The sequence below is a fragment of the Lepidochelys kempii genome, chromosome 17 (assembly GCF_965140285.1).
Source record: "Lepidochelys kempii isolate rLepKem1 chromosome 17, rLepKem1.hap1, whole genome shotgun sequence".
Classification (NCBI taxonomy): Eukaryota; Metazoa; Chordata; order Testudines; family Cheloniidae; genus Lepidochelys; species Lepidochelys kempii.
In genome coordinates this window covers 19685491-19707273 of record NC_136396.1, presented here as the reverse complement: position 1 = coordinate 19707273, position 21783 = coordinate 19685491, and the positions used below count along the sequence as shown (strand labels likewise).

General features: G+C 52.2%; 1 protein-coding gene across 2 annotated transcripts in view; it reads left to right on the top strand.

Moving 5' to 3' along the window:
- SRRM3 (serine/arginine repetitive matrix 3) overlaps window positions 1-21783 on the top strand; it is a 173163-nt gene that overhangs the window by 40014 nt on the left and 111366 nt on the right. The window contains exon 2 of one of the 2 annotated variants that reach the window (XM_073315243.2): window positions 20754-20882. The exons of the other annotated variant lie outside the window; for it this stretch is intronic. The gene's annotated coding sequence lies outside the window, so the exon portion shown is untranslated. The remainder of the gene's footprint in view (window positions 1-20753; window positions 20883-21783) is intronic. 2 annotated transcript variants of the gene reach the window in all.

Here is a 21783-nt window from a genome sequence, read left to right as displayed (position 1 = left end):
AAGCTTTACGCGGGTGTGTGTGTGAGTCATTTGGCAAGGCAAAGTTAATGAAGCATGTTCCAGAGGAGATGCACACACCATGCTCTCTCCTGGAAACTTGACTTGTTCCTCTTTGGTGTATTTTTCCCCCTTAATGTCAGCAGTGAGACCTTCGGGCTAGAAGCGTAGCTTTGCTTTTTGTGTGCGAGGGGAGGAAATATACCTTCCCATCTGCTCCCTTTCTCTCTCCTCACTGTAAACCTGGTGAGTTGCACAAGGCAATTTGGACGTTTTGCTGCTGGTGGTAGATGATTTGTGTGTAATTACCGCATGCAATGAAATATTTAGCCACTCTGTTTACTCGGATCTGTAACGCTGATCTAGGGAGAAAGCTGCTGGTATGGTAACTTCCTCCTCCAACTCATGGAGGGCTGTCTCGGGGGTGTTTTTCAGAATAATGATGGTTCCAGCTCCATGATGCCATCACAGCTCTGCTGCCGTGTTTGCAACTTCACACTGCCGGGCTATAAAGATAGAAAATGTGCCACCCCACCACACCAGTGTGAGGGGGAGAGGTCACAGCGGAAAGTCCCTTCTCCCCCAGGGTGTGCTGGCTCTGCAGGGCCATTTTATCAGGTTGCCAGGACTCAGCCCGTGGGGGCTTTACAGTGTATTTGTCACGCAGCCTGAAGGTGTGCTTGGAGAGGTGGGGAAGAGTGGTTAGGGCGGAGGATGGGGGGCCGGGTTCTAGACCCATCTTTTCTTCTCTCATTCATTGCCTTGTGTTCCAGTAGGGCCCTGCTCAGGGTCCCTCTGCGCTAGGTGCTGCACGGGCAGACACAATACAAGCCAGTCCTGGCCCTGAAAAGCTTACAGTCCAAATGGACAGTGGTGGGAAGGGGAAGAGGCTCATCGACTTCCCTGAATTTGCACAGCAGGTTCGCAGCAGAGCTAGGATTACACTTTGCCTGACTCCCAGCCCCCTGCACCATCCATGGGACCCCGCTGTATCCGGCTGCTTCTCTGGCATAAATACAGAGTCCGGCTGCTTAAATCATTGGGCTCCCCTTGGATTTTTGCTGGTGTCCCTGAGATCAGAATCTGGGCCTTCAAGCCACAGCCTCTCCCTGTGCCCCATAGACTGTTGGACACAAAAGCAGGCGTCTCCGGCTAGCGGGAGGGGGAGATTTAAGGGGTGGGGGATGGGTTACTATAACCCTTTGCAGTGTTAAAAGAAAGCAGTGCAATTAACAGGCGTGAGGCTGGCAGTAATTTGCCTGTGTGGATACAGGGCCAGACCCTCACCTGGTGTAAAACATCATCACTGAACTGATTCCAATGGCGCTACGCTGCTTTACCCCAGCTGCGGGTCTGGCCCTCGGTCTCCTGCGCTGGCGTCTGCAGCAGAGCCAAAGGGAGGCGAGCAAGCGCAGGTGGGATCGCGTCCCCTTGGCCGTGCCTGCAGCCGGGACAGTCCATCGGACCGGCTGATCCACGCGCTCTGCTCGTCGGAAGGCATTTGTCCCCGCGTGGTTTTACCTGAGGGATCGTGGCATAATGACAATCCGAAATAGGACGCGATTCCACTCTCCTGTCTCTGTCTCTTTCATCACTGAGGACCGTGTTGCTGGAGTAGCTGCCGGGAGGACACCGAGGTGCTCGGGCAGATGGCTAGCTAACTCCGGTGCCAGAGGAGTCCCGGCCATCCCTGCCTGCTAGCTGTCGGGCCAGGCTGTGTCCGTGTGAGCAGCGGAGTGCTGTCTGACTGGCCAGCCGGGGCAGATGATGCAGTGGAGTGGAGGGTGGCATTGTCTAAGGCAGATGGAGACAGGGTGCTGAGCTGCCCCATGGTGGAACGGAGTGGACTGGATCAAGGCGAGCGGCTGGACGGAAAACCCTTTGACTAGCCCTCCAGCTTGCCCGGCTGGCTGGCTGGACCCTAGCTCAAAGAGAAGTTATGGGCTTGAGGCAGAAATGACGGGGGAGGCTCTTTGGTCTGTGTTTTGCAGGAGATCTTCTGGCTCCAGCATCTCCAACTCTCGGAGCTCCAGGGGCCAGTGTGGACAGGGAAATGCCTGGAGCGGTTTGGGGGCGTGATTCCCAAATGCAGACACTCAGGAAAAAGAAGAGGGGCTTGATTCTGATCTCCGCTACCAAAGTTTGCCATTGGCTTGACTCCAGTGGAGCTGTGCTGTCTTACACCGGCTGGGGGAACTGTCCCGTTGACGCCCACAGATCCATGGTGATTTTGGCAGCGGACGATCTGGTCTGGAGTGTTGACACTGACCTCAGCTCTCCAGCCACTGAGCGTGCTTTGGGCTGGCTGCAGGATCACAGCCAAGCGAAGCCATGGCTACAAAGCCAGTAGGAATGGGCCGAGCTGCTTCTGTAAGTCAAAGCTGAAGGCGGATGGTGGCTCTTTCTGGGATCTGCCACAGCCTTGTAGGAAAGGTCCCAGACCCAGGGCGAATCAATGTGGGCTGTGACCTTGGAAAGCTGTGGGAACTGCAGCCCAATCCTATCGGCACCAATCCACGTGCAGCTCCGCAACGCAATCAGCAAATCGGATTAACTCAGCTCTCCGGACACAGTCCCTCGCCCCACTGAGCCTGTTGGCTGGATGCTGACCCCGATGGGGAGGGGAAAGTTTTGATGGAATTTGATTTCTCCAGCAGCTCGATTTCAGCTCACTGGGTGTGTCGCTGGTTTGCATGCGCCCGTCTCGTTCCGTCTCCAGGAGTGGCCATCCCCAGATGCCTCGAAAGAACTCCTTCAAGTTTCTGGTTCATCTGAACCCACTAGCGCAAAGGTCAAACTCAAAGGGAAGCCAGCAAGGGTCTGGCATGCTGGGGTTTGTCCAGCATCCCCAAAGGCCATGAGGGCTCAGCTTCCCAGGACGACCCGCCCTGGCCCACTGCATTTAATGCATCCTGAGACTCAGCATTTAGCAATTCTAGCTCATCCACTCGCCTCTCTGGCCGGCTCGCCAGCACCACTGGGCCTTCTCACCTCCCCTGGCCAAGAGCAAGCACCTGACTCTGGTCGGTGACAGCAAGTTTCCAGCTCTCCTCCTCCAGCCTCATTCCTTGGGAATTCTGCTGCCAACATCATGCTGGGAGCTGAAATCCCATGGTTGGGATGGGTGGGAGTTTACTCTTAGCTCAGGTTGGTGTCCTCCTACCCAGGTGGGAAGGGACCATTCATCCTCATAACACCAGCCATGGTCATTGGTACTGCGTAGGCCAGTAAATTCCTCTCCCGGAATTTAGGCCGCAGATTCTTCATGCCCCTGAGTCCTCAGAGGCCCCACGCCGTGCCCTATAAAGGGAGTGGCGTCGGACTTCTCCAGTGGAAGCCGTGATCCCGGGGGAGTGCTTGCTGTCCAGGATCCCTCTGGAGCCAGTGATGCTGAGGGCAGCCACACCTTTAGTCTGTAAAAGAAAGGGAGATCTTAGGGGGAATTTCTATCCAGAAGCTTGAAGTCTTCTTGGGGAGTCCCTACAAGCAGCGCTCAGAGCCGTGAGATGCTATGTGTCTCTGAGCTGTGTGTGTATATGGCCCCAATCGCTGTACTCTCTGCGCCCTGCATTCTGGTTTATTTGTGTCGCCCCCCTGGGGCAATGGGGCACCTCTGAACCCCACTTCTTTTATTCTGTTCATATCCTGGCCAACAAATGTCTCCCTTCTGGAGGGGATTTATTTCTCCTCTCAAGGCTTCCAGGGATCCTTTGTTGATTTGTACTAGGGATGGGTGCTGGGGCCTAGCCACACTCCCTGCTGTTTCAATTGGATATTTTTTCCTCCTTTCTGTCTCAAGCTGTTTGCCTAGCATTGCTGTGTGCCCTTGGTGAGGTGTCATGCTCCACCCCAGAGTTGGTTGCGGGCGTTCCTCTATGGATATAGTTCATAAATAGTATTTATTGTCCTGTCTCCCCCACCCCAGCCTCGCCTGCTTGTTGTGGTCTCTGCCACTGGTTCTGTCTTATCTTCTAACCAATACGCCCCTGGGGCAAGAGAGGGTCATTTATTATATATTTGTACAGTGCCCGGCACAATGGGGCCCAAACTGGTTGCCACCTTTATACAGTACTACAATATCGTTGTGTATTAATAACTGTGGATAAATAAAGCGCTTTGGGGTCCTTTTTGCTGCGCATAAACTATTAAATGGAGCCCAGCAATGCTACACAGTCCCATGGGCATAGCATAAAGGTGATTTACGAACCATAGGCACAGAGGGAGCCCTGCATCTACCCCTGGGGTGGAGCATGGCAGGTGATTAATAGTGCACCGCAATGCTACACAATCAGCTGCCATGCTCCGCCCCAGAGGTAGCTGCAGAGATCCCTTGGAGTATAGTTTGTGAAGGGTCCTTTGTGCTATGTGCATGTAAGGTACGGCTGAGCAAGGCTGTGGAGTCACTTCCTGGCCATGGGAGTGTGAACGGAACTCAGCAGAATAATTGGGGGCCCTTGTCGGCTGTCTGCTGCCTCGGTGTAGAGTAGGCCTCGAGAGCTAATCACCTACTTCCCGGCAGCATGAGTGGGCTGGCTCTAATTCTCTTGATTGTATAAAAGGGGGCTGTTAAGGTTCAAGTGGGAATGAAAGAATTAGAGGATAAGCAGGAGGCCAGCGCTCCCGCTGCGAGGTAATGGGATTTGCTTGGCCTGCCCCTTCCAGCCTGGCCTGTTGTCGCCTGTTCCAGCTGGGCTCGGGAACGGGAGGGAGCTTGAAGATCGGGCCGTGCTGAGGTTAATTACACACGCGCGGCGCAGGGGGATAGGTCAGGGCCGCCTGCCGCAGTGGAAAAGGGAGTCCCCAGGCTCAAATGGTGCAGTTAAGAGAAGCCAAAGAGCAGCTGGGCATCTCGGTTGGACACCAAGGTTCCAGCCGGGGCACGATCACCTAATGGCTTGAGGTGGCCAGAGAAGAGCCCAGTGTGAGATGAGTTGGCTGCAGATGGCATGTGCCCGACTCCTCGTCATGTAACAGTGCAAGGGGCTAGGAGCCATTCTGCTCAGCTATACCTGCTTGCGCAGGAGGAAAACCCGCCTGATTATGCATTCGCCCAAGCCACGACTCTTCTGGTCTCTTGGGCAGACGCACGTCCTTCCAAATGTCAGCGCTCAGCTGATCACCTTGGGGAGTTTCAAGTGGGGCTTTCATAGCTGAGTGGCGCTGGGAAGAGAGCACATTTCACTACCGATCTGTGTCCCTTTTGCTGCAGTCAGGGCCCCTCCTCCACAAGCCGGGGAGAAGGCGGAGTCCCCCTGCGCTTAACCATAATGACAGTGATTAGTGATGGCAGGCCACAGCCCTGCTGTAAGCCAGTGCAGCTCCTTCGATGTCGGCGAAGTGGGGCCTGCTCACACCGGGCCTGGATTTGGCCCTGGGACTTCCCTGCAAGCAGCAGATTATGCATGAATTGGGGGTGCAGCCTAGGGGGTGGGGCGCTGGTCTGGGGGCTGGAAGACCCGTGTTGTAATCGCGGCTCTGGCACTGACCTTGGGCAGGTCGCCTCACCTCACCTCTGACCCCTGATCCACTGCGGATGTCAGTCTGTTACAGCTCCAGGCTGTAACCTCAGGCTGCGAGCTCTGGAGCCTGTTGGGGCTCTAATCTCAGCTGTTTTAATAACTGAGGAGGATCCCCTCCTTTTAAGCACCAGGCTCTCTGGTGACCAGCAGCCCCGGCAAGGGAAAGTATGAAGTACAAGGGAAGAGGGTTTGCAGTGAGACTTCATCAAGCGCCAGCTGCTTTCATGCCAGGATCTCAAAGGGCTTTAAAACAGCTCATGAGTTTAGCCTCCCAACCGCCCCAGCTGGGAAGCAGCCTGGTGAATCTCTGTGCTTCGCAGTGGAGACAGTACATGGCACACGCCTGCAGAGACAGTCCTGGCCCCATGTGCCTTTCCCTCTAAAGTGCAGGCCTCTGCCACTTGAGCCCAAAGACAACACCCCTAGTCGCTCTCTGACCCGCTCAGTGAGTCTGCCACTAAGGAGCAGCAACATACAGAGCCACGGCATTAGCATCAGCAAGTATTAAAGAGGAGAACCTGAGGCACACGTCTGCAAAACTGGGAACTGATCCCAAATCTCCCAACCCCCATTCCTGTGCCTTAATCACAGAGCGCTCTGCCTAGTTCCCCACTCTGCAAGTGCATCAGAAAGGCCTATTGTGGCACAGGTGAAGTGGTCCCACCCTTACCTCTTCACTCCACCACTCGGGCTTGATCAGCACACGAACACTGACTGTGTCCAGGAGAGCCGATTCGACGCACAAAGCAGGGAGAATGATGAACGGCGGTTGCCTCTGTCACTTACTTAGAAGTGGGTTGGAATTGAAATCTCTTGATAAGACCTGTGAGTAATCCAGCAGCGCAGATATAATGGAAATATAGACCCCATCGGCCGGGGGAGTTAAACCGGTGAAAGCAGCAAGCAATCCCTGGAATTCTGTCACATCCAGCCTGGCTGCAGAGAAGGATGGAGGCAGGTTGTTACTTTGCCTTGTCGCGTCCATTGGAATTCTCTTCCTTATCAGTGGCAAAAAATTGTTTTACTAGAGAGATTTTAACCGTGCCAAGGGAATTGGGGTGCTCGGCTCCCACTCATTTTAAAGGAGAATTAGGGCCCAAATCCCTTGAAAATCTCAGTCTAAAGGTCTAATCTGCTATGTTAAGGGGAAAAAGTGCATCCATTCGCTCTACAGCTTTGCAACCACGTGTGTTAGTGGCAAAGGAGGATGCCTGTGGCAGGAGGGGAGTATAGTCTAGTGGTTAGAGACTGGGTCTAGCCATCAGGATTCCCACACTCTATTCCTAGCTCTGCCACACACTTGGTGTGTGCCCGAGGGCTAACCATGTCCCTGCTCTGTGCCTCAGTTTCCTCTCTCTGTAAAATGGGGATGGTCGTACTTGGGGTGCGGTGGAACTTGCTCAGCGAATGCCCTTTAAAGAGGTTTGAACTTGTGAGATGAAAGACCAACAGAAGTGCAAAATGTTAGCATGATTATCAGCCAGCACCTGTCAGAGCATGGGATCAAAGCCACTAAACTTCAGCAAAGCGAGCCCCAGCAGGCAGAGGAGGGGCCATGGGAGAGCAGTGGTGTGGTTTTTCCCAGCAGCCTTTCATTGCTGGGCATCTTCTGAGTGCGGGAGAAAGAGTCCAACAGACTCTGGATCACAGGAGACAGAGATGCGGCGTCCCATTAGATAACCCAGTCCGTCTGCCTGCCGGCAAAGGGTTAACCCTGCATCTCTGCTTGTCCTGCCCAGCAGAAGGGATATTTCCCACCCTTATAAGTGCTCAAGAAACTACACTGGGCCAGGCCCTCAGCTGGTGTGAATTAACTCCGTGTAGACAGAGCAACTGCACTGATTCGCACCTGCTCCGGCCAAGGCCCTATTGATGTGAAGGGTCCCGGAGCAGGCACCAGGCGCACCGATGGTCTGTAGGACCGTAGATGTCTGACGGCGCAAGTGGGCTGTCCATGTCTGAACCCCGGTTTGGTTGGGAATGTGGCCGCATGGCCATAGACCCGCCATGATCTAGGCCCACCGGGATTCCCTGATGCATTTGTGTTTAACAGCTTTGTCCAGCTTTGTCCTGTCCAGGCTGTAAAAAAACACCCTGCTGGAACACGGATGCCCCTCACTGTCCCAGGCCTCCATGGGTTAGTGTAGTCAGTCCCTAAATGTGGTCATGTTGTTAGGGCTCAATCTGGAGCCCACTGAAATCAAGAGGCACTTGCATTGACTCCCATGGGCTGAGCCTGTGAAGACAATTTCAGTGAGAGCTGAGGGCGCAGGGTCGGGCCCTTCAAGAGCTTTGGGACTAGAGAGAATAAGCCACGGCCAACTGACATGTGGCGTGATGCAAAGCAGCCTGCTAGCCACCCCCTGCCTCGCGGGCACCCACCAGCCGTGCATGCCTGTGGCATTTGAGAGGGGCTGTTGAAGCGCTACCGTGGTCAGTGACTGCTCGAGTGCCCTGCGGCCAGTCCAGGGAACTCACCGGCCAGGTTTCCATCTCGGAGACAGGGAAGACCAGCAAGGCAAGGAGGCTTGATACTGGTGGGGAGAGGGCTGGATGGGAAGGATTTGTTGCCAATCTGCTTGAGGCAGCCTTTCACCTTGACCTTTTGAAAGGGGGAATTAACACAGCTCCGGGGAATTTCGTCTGCCACCGGCATGAATTGAAACAGGCCAGTGAAGGGATTAAGTAGAGGACGATCATCACCCAAACTGCTACATTTGAGATGTTCTTCCCTTCCCAACCAAGACAAATCCAGGAGGATGTATCCATTTATAAGCAAAGTACAAGCCTGGTGTTCTCAGCACTGCACAGACTGGAAGGCGCCCCATTGTAACAAGGACCTTGGGCCAGAGGCAGCTTGCAGCGGGGTGGCAGGCGTTTTTGATCAGGTCCCCCTGTCGGTAGCATGCCCTTATTTGGGCACTGGGATGCTATCCAATCCATGGCAGTGAAGGAGAAGCTTGCTGCTTACCAGAGAAGATCTTATCTGGACAGCAGAGGAGCTGATGGGCTCGATTAAAGGACACACTTGCCTTTCCTTCGGAATCCTGCACATTATGAGATGATCGTGCAACGTAACCAGGGACTGGATAGCAATCCTAGAATCATAGAACTGGAAGGGACCTCAAGAGGTCATCTAGTCCAGTCCCCTGCACTCAAGGCAGGACTAAGTATTCTGACAATATTCTGACAGCTTCATAAAACACAACACTGTGTATATTAATGTGGCATCCTTCATACTGAGTGTCCCCAGATGCTTCCGAGAGAATTTGTCCTACGGTCATCCGAGGAGAGGGAGGACAGGAAAGTGTCTAGGGTGATATTTAAAAGGGCAAGTGATTTTAACTATAGACACACTGGGTCTATAGATGAAGACCTTAAACAAGTACATTAATTAATTAACAGATGAGCCCGCACACCCCAAGGCTGATTGGCCAAGATTTTTGGGCCCGGATGCTCAGAGATATTTAGGCACCTAACACTCATGGGACTCAGTGACTAGTGATTTCAAAGCCTTGATTTCAGGATGCTCCATCTGGGATGTCCTAAAGGGGCCTGAGTTTCAGAGTATGAATGCTCAGCGCCTTCTGAAATTAAGACCCTTTTAAAGCATCTCAAGTTGGGTGCCCAAAATCGCTAGTCGTTTTTGGAAACCTTGGCCAGCGGGGTGGAGAGTCATAGAATCATAGAATATCAGGGTTGGAAGGGACCCCAGAAGGTCATCTAGTCCAACCCCCTGCTCGAAGCAGGACCAATTCCCAGTTAAATCATCCCAGCCAGGGCTTTGTCAAGCCTGACCTTAAAAACCTCTAAGGAAGGAGATTCTACCACCTCCCTAGGTAACGCATTCCAGTGTTTCACCACCCTCTTAGTGAAAAAGTTTTTCCTAATATCCAATCTAAACCTCCCTCACTGCAACTTGAGACCATTACTCCTCGTTCTGTCATCTGCTACCATTGAGAACAGTCTAGAGCCATCCTCTTTGGAACCCCCTTTCAGGTAGTTGAAAGCAGCTATCAAATCCCCCCTCATTCTTCTCTTCTGCAGGCTAAACAATCCCAGCTCCCTCAGCCTCTCCTCATAACTCATGTGTTCTAGACCCCTAATCATTTTTGTTGCCCTTCGCTGGACTCTCTCCAATTTATCCACATCCTTCTTGAAGTGTGGGGCCCAAAACTGGACACAGTACTCCAGATGAGGCCTCACCAATGTCGAATAGAGGGGAACGATCACGTCCCTCGATCTACTCGCTATGCCCCTACTTATACTTACACTTAGTCGATGTAGCTGGGAACCACAGAATGTGTGAGCAGGCAGGGAAAAAGTGGGTGTGGTGTCTGCAGGGCTGGATGGAGCTACACCATGGAGATATGTGAACACCATTTATAACCGGCTTCAGAGAAACAGAGGAAACCAGGAAATCCGATAGCAGATGGAGATAGATTTGTCCTACTCCTTTGGAGCTACAATGTGGAGTTCTCTGGCTGCAGGATACTGGCTCCTCTGGGGGAGGGGACTTGGGAAACATCAGAGAAGATCCAGTTGCAGGAGATGAATTGAGCCCGAAAAAGGGATTTCAGCAGAGGCAGCGTCTAAGGAAGGGTGGATGCTGGCACTGCTGGGCTGCAGCAGGATCTGAGGAGAATGAAGGTGACAGGGATGCTGTTCCTTTGTCTGATCACCAAACAAAATGCATCACGTTCCTCTTGGTGATCCATGGATGGGGAGGGGAGAGGGTGAGTCTGGAACCCCCACTGCCAAGCATGTGTATCCCCTGTGGTAATTCGCAGGGAAACGGGCTGGTCCTTGTGGAGGAAAGGTCCAATAGATGGAGGAAGCCCAGCCCACCAAGTGAGAGACCTCCAATGCATGTAGTCCACCTGCGATCTGCATAACAGGGTGAATGGACAGAAAGTGCAAGATCTGAGCATATCCTGTTGGCCCAGTGCTGGGGAAGGGACGGAACTGAGGGTACCCACAGATAGGCCAGCTCGTGATGAGATGATAGGCAGCCCCTCCCTCTGTGTGCCTGCACTGTACAGAATCGCTCTTCTCCCTCTCTGTACTAGATAACCTGTCTAGACTATAGCGAGGCTGTAGCCGCTCTATGCAGCTGAGTGTTTGCCTCAAATCTATCCAATCGATTGAGGTGTTTATACCATGCTCCTCCTGTATCTTAGTGCCCCTATCGATAAACAGTCCTGGAGAGAGAATGATAATTAGTAATTATTTATTCCTTTGTATTGCAGTAGCACCTAGCAGCCCCAGGTGCAAACCAGGGCCCCATTGCACTAGGCACTGTCCAGACCCATCGTAAAAGACAGTCCCTGCCCCCAAAGAGCTTAGCAGCCACGGCCCTGATTCAGTAAATTATTTAAACACCTCCTTTACTGAACTGGGGCCGAAACATACAAAAGAGACAAGGTGGGAGAAAGGCAGTATTTTCCCTATAGTACAGATGGGGAAACTGAGGCATAGAGCAATTAAGTGATTTGGCCAAGGTCACACAAGGAGTCTGTGGCAGAGCCTGGCATCTAGCTTGCAAGGGATTTCCATTGCATAACATTAAGCTCCTGTTTCTTAAAGAGAAGGGCACTTCCTCCTCGTAGGACAGGTGGGGTAGAAAGCCTCCGGGAGCGTACAAAGTGTTTCCCAAGAGCGGAGTGATAGTCTGTTATACACTCTATGCTGCATTAAACTAAAATGACTCTGCAAAATGTCAATCCATTAAATGTGGAATTCACTGGGTATTTAAGCCTAATGGACTAGACAGGATGTGTGTCGGTGGAGACGTGGCAGTATTACCTTGCGGCATTCGTTTCCTTTATACCCGCTTCTGGATCTGGGCCCCTCCCGCACGCGGCTCTCTAATGATCACTCTCTCCCGGTGCTGCCCGTGGCTGCACAGAGCATTTGCACGTCTGAAGTTTCAGCTCCGTAACAATTCCCTTGTAGTGGGGGCAGGTCCAATGTATGGCTGCTCTTCCTGGAGGCTAAGCTGGCCGACATCTCGGGGCCTGGAAAACATCCTTCTGCCAACCCAGCTAGTGCTGATGCCCGAGGTTGGGGCTCGATGCACTCAAAGCATCTGGTCATTTTATTGTGTTCCAGTGATGAGTAATAACTGCTGAAGGCCTTGATCATGTTGCAGGCTCCGTAATGGGGCAAGGGCATCTTTGCAATAAATGGTACCGTGTCGTGCTGTGATGGTCTTCCTAGCCAGCTCTTCTGATTTATTTTCCACTAGCAGTTGTATTAGGTGCTGTACATGCATGTCATAAGAGACATCATCTAAACACACAGGACAGACAAGGGAAGGTTTATTACCTCCATTTAACAGCGGGGGACCTACAGCCTGGAGAGAGTGAGGGGTTTGCTCACGGTCATTAAAATGGCCCACTGCAGAGCTGTGAAGGATGGTGTGGTGGTCAAGGTACTCTTTGGAGAGCTGCATTCCAATTCTTGCCTCTGCCACAGACTGCCCTGGAAAGACTTGCCTTGGGGAAGTCACTTAGCTGCTGCCTGCCTTGGTTTCCTCCATCTGTACAATGGAGATGACAGCCCTGCTCTGCCTCCCAGCAGGCTGTGAAGATAAATACATTAAAGATTATGAGGGGTTCAGATCCTCTGATGTCTTAGATCTCCTGAGCCCTGGCCATGTGCTTTCTCCACAAGACCCTGGTTCTAAGAGCTGGCATTGCTTGCATGACTGAAGGGGTGGGGATCAGCTGAGTAATACTTCTCTGCTCTCCTCTGGGATGGAAAAAGCCTGAATGATCCTGAAGAGACAATACCCAGGCCCAAGGTGGGAGAGGTATCCCCCAGCTCTCTAGGAAACAAGAATAGTGCTTTGTGGAAAATGGGGCGGTTTTGGCATTTGGTTTTGTTCCACATCAGAGCAAAAACCAAGACCCTGCAATATTTTTCGCCAAAAAACCAACAGAGAGAGAGAGAGTGTGTGTGTGCCCAGAACTCCCCTGGCAGGCCTGATTCAGAGCTGGTTCTCCAATGTCCCTGGTGAGTGCCCCAACTACCAGGCTACAGAGCCAGGCTCTTGCTATGGCTCAGTTAATATTTAATTATTGATACCAGGTGGAACAGCTCCAGCAGGAGGCAGTCCAACCCAGCAGTCTCCAATTGCTGCTTGGTTGGGGCTCTCCCACAGGGGGCTCGCCCTCTGGTTTTGATCATAAATTCCTGGTCCTGACAGACCCTCCTGGCAACAGTTGTCCTAGATTAGTAGATTGCAAGGCCAAAAGGGGCCATTGTGATCATCTGGTTTGACCCCCTATATAGCACAGGCCACAGAACTGCCCCCAAAATAATTCCTAGAGCAAATTGATACATGGCTGTGCAAAGCTTCAGTTCTGATGAACTGAATAAAAAATGTTTGATCCAAAAATTCCCCCTTCCCCAGCCTTAGAGACCAGCCATAGCCCTGTATTTTGGGGGAGCTGAACCCATGGCCAAATGTATTGCGTGTTGCCTGGTGGTTCAATGCCCGCTCTGTAAGTCATTCCCTTAGGGATAGGGGGCTCATTCTGGGCCAGCGCCTTTTATGGCTGCATTCTGCTGTGATTGTCGCTGGGGGTATTGCGACCATTCAGTTTTCTGTGTAGCTGCTCCCTGGCTATTTATAGCAACATTGCATTCACGGTGGTTTTATGTTCCATTGTTTTCATGCCTGGACCTATACCTTCAGTGCAATGGTTGCTGTTGTTACCTGTTGTTATTATTATTACTCATGTCTGGGTTTGTTTCCCCCCTATTGTCCTAAACTGCCTATAAAAATCCAACAGAGCCTTTCAAACAAGAGAAGAAAGAAACACAGAAATACCGGCACAGAATGAGCGTCGGTGACGCTGCCCCTCCTACAGCCCTAATGCAGGGCTCTGGCGGCAGAAGAAACCATTGGTAAATGATATGGCAGTAGTGCATAGAAGACCCAAGTGAAATTAGAGCCCCCATCGTGTGAGGAGCTGTAGAAACAGACAGTAAGAGACCGCCCCTGTCCCGAAGAGCATACAGTCTATGCAAACGAACGGTGGGAGAGAAAACCGAGTGGCAGTGACTAGAAATGGTAGAAACTGGAATTTCTGTCCCACGGGAAATGGTGAGATTTCAACATTTGTTGTCACCCTGAATTGGGAAGAAAAGTCAAAATCTTGGAATATTTTGTGGAATGAAACAGTCCACAAATATTTTCTTATGATTTTATCATTTCCACTTTTGTCATCAAGTCAACCCACAACATTTAGATAATTTCCCACAAAAATGTTGACAACATTGCTAGGTTCCCATGAAATATTTCAGGGTAATCATACTGGCATGCCCTGACACAAAGCTGCTTCACTGGAAAATTTTCAGGCAGCTCTAGACGTGACTCACCTCAAGCTGTCTACGCTGATACTTGACATCAAGAGGCAAGTCCATCCCTGAGGTGATCCCTGGATGTCACCAGAGTTACACTGGGGGGATTTGGCCACCACCCACAAGCATGGTTATTGGATGGCCTGGGGGGGCGGAGATGAGCTGGTTATTTCAGTCCTGTTTCCGCTGGGCAGTTTGTAGATTGATAGATATGAAGGCCAGGAGGGACCATTATGATTACTTAGGCTGTCTTCTTGCATAACACAGGTTATGGACCTCTGCCCAGCGACCCCTGCAGTGGGAGGGGAGCGGGTGAGGTGGCTGCACATCAGGGCTGAGATGCAGTGGCCTGGTTTGCTGCTGGGGGAGAAACATGAGCTGTGTCTGCCCAGGTCCAACCAGTATAATACACCCAGTTTCATTGCCGGTAGGGAAAACCTCCCATAGGTTAAGAATACCCGCTCTCCTGCCCGTCACCTCTAGGGCCTGGACAGCAAGGGAGAGGACAAAGGGCCAGAGCCTCAGACGCTGTGAATCAACAAAGCTCCATTGAAATAAACATCTCCATTGAAGTCACAGGAGCTATGCGGACTTACACCACTGAGGATCTGGCCTGTCTGAGGGTTATAGCCCTTAGGATATGTCCACACTGCGGTGTAAGCCCAGGGTTTGAACTCAGGCTCAAGCCAAACCTTCCTTACATCTACACACACATTGCACTAACTGAGGACTCAGACCCAGGGTCCCAGGACCCCACGGGGGGTGGAGGGTCTGAGCCTGAGTCAAGCTGGGACCCAGGGTTCAAGCTCTATTACTCTGCAGTGTAGACATAGCTGCACTGGACTCGGGCTGTTGGAGTCCTCCAAAAGTATCCCACAGGCCGACTTTCTTTGTCCTCTGGACAGTCAAGTTTGGTGGACAGTCAAGTTTTCCCAAACTGCTCCATGAACAAAGGGTTAGAGCAGCCACCTTTTGGGAGAGCACAAAGAAGTCTGGGAGATGGGTGGCGGGACTCGGGCCCACATAATGCAATGTAGATGCTGGAGCCCCAGGCTGGGACCCAGGGTTCAACAATTCCTAACTGAGTGTAGACGCTCAAGCCTTATGTTAACAAACCCAGGGTCTGCTAACTTGCCTTCTACCAACCCTGGGCTTACACTGCAGTTACACCTGAGGCTGGCCCAGGTCAGCTGACTCAGGCTATGGGGCTGTTTAATTGCAGTGTAGACATTCAGGGTCAGGCTGGAGTCCGGGCTCTGGCACCTCCCATGGGATCCCAGAGCTCAGGCTCCAACCTGAGCCCGAATGTCTACACAGCAATATTAGAGACCCAAGTCAGCTGATATGGGCCAACCGCGGGTGTTTGATTGCAGTTTAGACGTTCCCTCAGCGACCTAGGCAAACCCTGGCAAGCATCAAATCAAACCCTGTATAAAAGCCGACTCAGGTGTAAGAGTGTGTGTGTCTCTGTGTGTAATACCCCTGCTTCCGGGTTGTTCAGACTCCTGGCAATGTAACGTCATCTCCCAAACTCTCCCTTGCCTTCCAGCCGAGTGACAGTTGCATTCTGCAAGCGCCGTGCAATCCAGATGTTGATGAACATCTGAACTGGCCTTAGGACTGGCTGCCCTAAATGTTAATCAGCGTGATTTGGTTCACTTGGCTGCTCTCCTAAGCTGTGGCGGGCTTTCTGTTGAAAGGAGGGTGGGTCTGTGTTTGGAATTAGCTGCCGCACTTATTTGCTAACGGGATCCGGGCGTGTGACTTCCTGGCACTGGTTTTCCATGCTCCCTCTGTCGTGGGTTTTTAAGGAGACTGGGTAATGAGGTGAGATTTCCCAGTGATTTAGTGCATGACTGGCCTCTTACGTACAGAGACGTGGTGTCCTTATTTGAAAAACTGGGCAGTTTTAGGAAGGATCTGGGGGTTAAAACTATATATGCTAATGAGACAGAGGAGGTAATAAATTAGTGCAGGCTAGAAATTGGTACACTGCAGTGTCCGCTCATCAACCCGTTCCTGACCGCCGGCTCCCCCACCCCCTGCTCCTCCAGTCTTGGGCTCTGCCATGACACGTCAGTCCCAACCCAACCCACAGCCGCTGCTAGCCCATTCCTGGCCTCTGCACATACACACAGTTCTGCCAACGCCCCTCGACCCTCCACTGCATCCCCCCACTACCGCAGCTCCACTCGAGCAGAGGCTGCCAGCTCTCAGCTGTGCACAAAGAGGGAACGAAGCACAAGCCACCAATCTCCTGTCCCCTCCGGCGATCTAGGGCAGCATTTGGATCCCGGCCTGCCCAACTAAAAGCCCGGTGTCTTGGCCCACGGAGCCATCCAAACACATTGATCAGAGAAAGCGAGGCCCTGATTTAAAAGCCCATTCAATTGCAGGAATGACCCACCAGCGCAGCCCTGAGCGATCTCCATTCTCCCTGCTATGAGGCAGGGATCCACTAGCCCCCCCGGCTCGTGCTGCAGTGTGGAAGGTGGCGCCTGTCAAGGAGAGCCTGCCCCGGCCCCATCCATCTCTTCTCCTGTCAGGTTTCCAAGGCGTTTCGACCATCTCTCTTGCTTACACCTGCCAGTTGCTCCAACTGCAGCCGCTGTATCTGGATGTCTGGTGTTGCTGGAAGGTTGAAAGCCATCCTGGTCCCAGAGAAGAGTACAGCATGGGCAAGTCGCCCTGTCACTGCATAACATAATCTGACTGGCGCTAAACCAGCCCCGGCTGCATTGCTGAGCTGGAAGATCTGCTCCTTCCAAGCAAGGAGCACAGTCGTTTGGCTCCGCTTTCCCCTTGGGCTAGATTAGCCAAGATGGACAAAATTAGAAACACTGTCCACAGCACAAGCAAATGCCCCAGATAGTCCCTAGGCCAGGTCTGCAGTCTGCGTCTGTGCAGCTTTGCTGGCTCTGTTGCCCTTGGACTTTCTGTGCAAGGACTTGCAAAGGGGGTGGAGAGAGAGGGATGCTTGCAGAGCTCCTCGGGAGATGGGCCAGTGGTTAGGAGACTAGCTGTGGGCTTGGGAAACCCGCGCTTGATTCCTTGCTCTGCCACAGATTTCCTGTCTGTCCTTAGTGTCTCTGGGCCTCAGTTTGCCATCTGTGAGATGGGGATAACTATTCTTCTTTACTTCACTGGTCTGCTGGGGGACGAAGGGGGCCACGTGAGTGCCATAGGTAGGTGGAAAGGGGATGTATGTTTCTGCCTCCTTTACTGGGTTTGGAGTTGTCCCTCCAAAACTGATAGCTCCTTGTGGATCTCACATGATGGGGAATTTTGCACTTGGGTCCCAACCTTTATGAAGTGGGAAAGTGCCTGTAGGGGACCGATAACATTCAGATTGGGTCAGAAGTGCTAAACCCGGCAGCTGCATGTCAGTGGCATGGGAGTGGCTTTCTGTATCTAGCTGTGTATACTGTGCCCATCACCCTGGTGTCCAAGAGATACGGCACACAGGTTAGCTGCCTTGGGCGCCCCTGATCGGTGGGGACAATCAGGCACCCGGACCTCTGGATGAACTAAAGCGTGTCTACAAGTACCGCTGATGCAGGACTGTGTCTGCAGCTATTTCTGCCCGCTGCCTGCGAGCACAGACACAGAGCCCCCCCCCCCGAAAATCTGGCCCCAGCAGAGTGTACTGGGGCCTTTTGCGGCAGAAGATGTAAACACACAACACTGCTCTATCCAGTGGTCGCACACGAGGAAATGGAGCCCTGTCTTCATCAGCAGCCATGGGATGGCGTTTGATGGGCAGTGGGGTCCTGGGGCATGCAGGAGAACGAAGACCCCTTTGAATGGCCCTGTCCTTTCGGATCCACAGACAAGCTCTCCGGTGAAAAAGAAGGGGTCCTCAATCGAGAAGACAGAGAGACAATATAACCTGGAAATCCTGGTGTTCAAAGCTCCCCCTTTTCTGCAGTGACTCAGCACTGATACCTTCTTGCGGATCGCATGGTTGTACACTCCATCTGCACGTGTAGCTGTTCCTTGCCACACACGGTAGGCAGAGGCAGGGGAGCATGGGCTGCAGCAGGAACAGTCTATAAATGGGTTTGCACCCTGCTCTAGCCTACAGAGCAGAGCAGAGCAAGTCAGGGTTCCTAGGGCCAGTGTCTCCATGGCCCTGTGCCTGGCGCGGTTGCAACCCACAGGCTTTATCCTGCAGCATTTGATCCTTTTTTGATCCGACGGGGGGAGAGGAGCAGCAGGGAGCAGACGTGGATTTTGATTGAATCCTCTGTGACTGCATGCGTGCAGAAGGCGAAGCAGGACGATCCAGCTCGAAGGTCCCAGGAACTGCCCCAGGGAAGTGTGGCAGCTCACGGACATGCTCGGTAGCCGGTTCTGAAGCTTTCATTTAGAGGCAGCTGCCCGAGAGCTGAGCCAGTTGGAGCTCAGGAGTGAGGGGACAGGGTATAAATGCAGGAATTAAAGACAACTCTGCGGACCCATTGGCTGATCCACGTGGGACTGAGAAACTATCTGCTCTGAGGGCGGGGTCCCAATACCTGAACCCCTTTGGACACAGGCTACTGATTCAGCTTATCAGCTGCCGAGCAGACCAGTCAGCTGTTAACCCAAAGGTGGGAATGCTGCTGTGAAGGATTCCAGACTCCCGTTTGCTGCCAAGGCACTGGAGGGTTTGGAAAAGACCGGGGATGCTGCCATTCTTTCCAGGCTCGGAAGTATCCCGGTGGCACCCGCTACATATTGTAACTACAGTACAGGGACTGAGAAATCGTCGCTGAGAGAAGATCAGAGGGCAGTGCGTGTGTGCCAAAGGAGGGAAGTTGTGTTGAAATGCTGCGTTTAAATATACCCAACAGCCACAAAGTGGGGATGTGTGTGTAGCAAACACCAGTAGACAGCTACCTAATAGCTTTTGGTTAAGAAGTTATTCATCAGTATCTCTTGGAAGCTGGCTGGGAACTATTAACCGCTCCATTCAGGGCTTTACGTACAGTACCCTTTAAACTATAACTCTGTGCAATGTTGTTTTTTTTTTTGCAAAGTCTGGATAAGACAGAGCTCTGGCCTCTTCAGCAAGCAGTTCAGTGGAGGTGCAGGAAAAGGGGCGTGTAGAAGAGTTAGATGTAATATGACCTCAGCACTCCATATCCCATTACACCCTCATTCACAATCATGCAAAGTGGGGGCAAATGCTACCATTCTGATCTGGCACAGTTTTACATCCATGTTGTTCTCACATGGCACTGATGTCAACGACCACCTGAAATGGAGAGTCCTGGCTTTGTCCCTGATCCACAGGGTGACCTTGGATATGTAGCTAAACCTGCCTGCGCCTCAGTTTCCTCCTCTGTAAAATGGGGATAACGTGTCCTGGCCTGATGCACAGGGGTTAGTGGGCAGTTTGGTGGCCTGCAAAGTGCATAGAGATCTTGCTATGGAAGGTGCTAGTAAGCCCTGCTAGTGTAGGCATAAGGGAAGGTACCTGCTTCTTTTCATAGTGACATTTCCATCAGAGAAAAGCCAGTAATAAAAACCCAGTCTGCTGGGGAGCTGCTCAGGGGTTAGCTGGTGAATCCATTACTCCCACTGGTATGCAGGGTTTTTATCAAGATTTTTATTGAGAGACTTGCAATATTGGTGGCTTTTCTTAAAGCCCCAGCCCCTGGAGTCAGGGGATCACATGAGAATCTCAGGTGTCAGTAAAAAATGGTTTTTTATCCTTCATGGTTGAAGGAAAAATCTTGAAACCATGGCCACTTTCAAGTCATGGTTTTTATGTGTCTAAAGAAACATAAAAAGAAACCCATTATTTGTCAGTTTCTTACAATCTCATGATTTTTAAGTCAATTTCATGATTGGGGGGGGGGCGGGGCTTGACTCATGTTTTTTGGATACTTGGGGTTGGCAGTGTGGGCTGACATGGCAATCCCATTGTTTCCAGTGGGACTGCTTACATGAGTCGTGGCTCAGCAACGTGATCGAATGGTTCCCAAGCTAGCCCAAAATAAACAGACCAGAGGTGCAAACGGGGCCTGTGGCTTAATGGCTGCCCGTGGGCTATGATAAACAGACCAGCCCATTGGACTCTGAGGCTTGTTCGGACTTCTAAATGGATCCATTTCCCGTGACACATTCACACCCCTGCATGTGGTAGAACTTAGGCCTCCCCACACTAAAGATTAATCTGTGCGATTTTCATATGATAAATTTTTAAGAAGTTTGTGGCTTTGGAGAAAAACAGCTGATCTTGGCTCAGGAAGGCCTCGTTTGCAACACAGACACCTGGCAGGAAGACAAGGCTGGGCTAATGAACAAGTCATCCGATGTAGTTACAGCTGGGGTGGAAATCACCTGCTATGGTTGATGTTGCTGCTTGGGATTCAAAACACGTTTAACCCGCTGAGAAACTGACAACTAAGAAAGTTCTCCTCCGCTGGGGCTGGGTGGAAGGGGAGGGTCTGACTCCTAATTTAGAAGACGAGGATTACCTGTAACTGGGCAGAAGTGGGATGACACGCTATATTGCTATCTCATCGCCTTTCCTTCCAGAAGCTGCAATGGCTTCTAGGGTGTGCTATACGGGACTGGGCCTTTAAGGGATGAGCTTCCCAGCCAGAGAGGCTGGACGAGATGCCTTGAGGCTCTGGTTGTTAGGCACAGCTGGTTGTAAATGGACACAGAATAAAGCAGATCTCCGGCAAGTGCCATCAGCATGGTGTGATCCCTGAGCATCACACGGGCCTTGCTTCTACCTTCTAATCATCGGCAGGAGGCTGCGCTGGGGAAAGGGCCGGCTGCTGACTTGTAGAACGGGCAATGGGAGGGCGATGGGTGAGACTTCCAGCCGCCTTGGGATTAACAGGGTTCTCCTCCCTGCCTTTCTCCCAGGCGTTGAAGCCAGCAGTGCTGGAGCAGTCGGGCTTCCATAGGAGAAGTTTTCTGCAGGCAAGAAGGCCCCGAACTGAGCTGGCTAGGACTGGAGCTGTGTAGCGGCCGATGGACCGTGCCCTCTGAGAGGTGAGCCTGGGCTGGGGCGACCGGAGGGCGGGTGTGTTGTTGCTTACCAGGGTGGTTCTTCGGGGTGTGCTCAGAGTTGGGGACACAGGGAAGAGCTGCTCACCATGAGAACAGCTGATTGGGCTCTTCGTGGCCATGAGCATGTCTACCTGCACGGTCTCCTCTCTGCCCCCATGTGTCCCCTCCTCCTGCTGTCAGGTGGCCTCCGCTCCCACCAGCCATCACTGACAGCTGATTCATTGCAGCAGCCGCACAAGTAGCAAAATCCTGGCTGCACTGAAGTCAAGTGAAGTTTAGTCCCTGACACCAATGGGGCCCAGATTTCACCCCAGGTTTCTGGAGAGGTCTGTCTCCCCTGTCCCTTGTAAAACACTGATCAGAACCCAGCCAGTAGCAGGAATGGAGAAGGGAGGGCTTGTGGTCGAAGTGCGAGGGTCGCTCTGGCATGCACTCCTTGTGTGACCTCAGGCATGTTGCTTAGTCTCGCCGTTCCTGTCTGTAAAAGGGGGTAATAATCCTCCCTGTGTTAATTGAGAGTGTAAATTCTTTGGGGCAGGGAGTGTTTCAATGCATACGTACAGCACCTAGCGCTGCAGGGAGCTGCGCTTGCTTAGGGGTATCGAGTTGGTACGATAAGGTGAGGAATGATGGTAACCTGTCAACGCTTCATTCCTCACCGGGTCCCCCGCAACGTCTCATGACCCTGTGCTACACTGTGCCATGGAGCTGCGCTGTTCTGTACATCTCACTTAACACTGTTTTGCCCCCGTCACGGTCTTGCTGAATCTCAAATCCAGGCAGTGCCTGGCTCAGCAGTAAATATCCCCTTTGAGCAGATTTACTCTCCTATCGATCCGTTTTTTTCATTCTGTAGATTATCTGGAGTTGTGAATAAGGAATG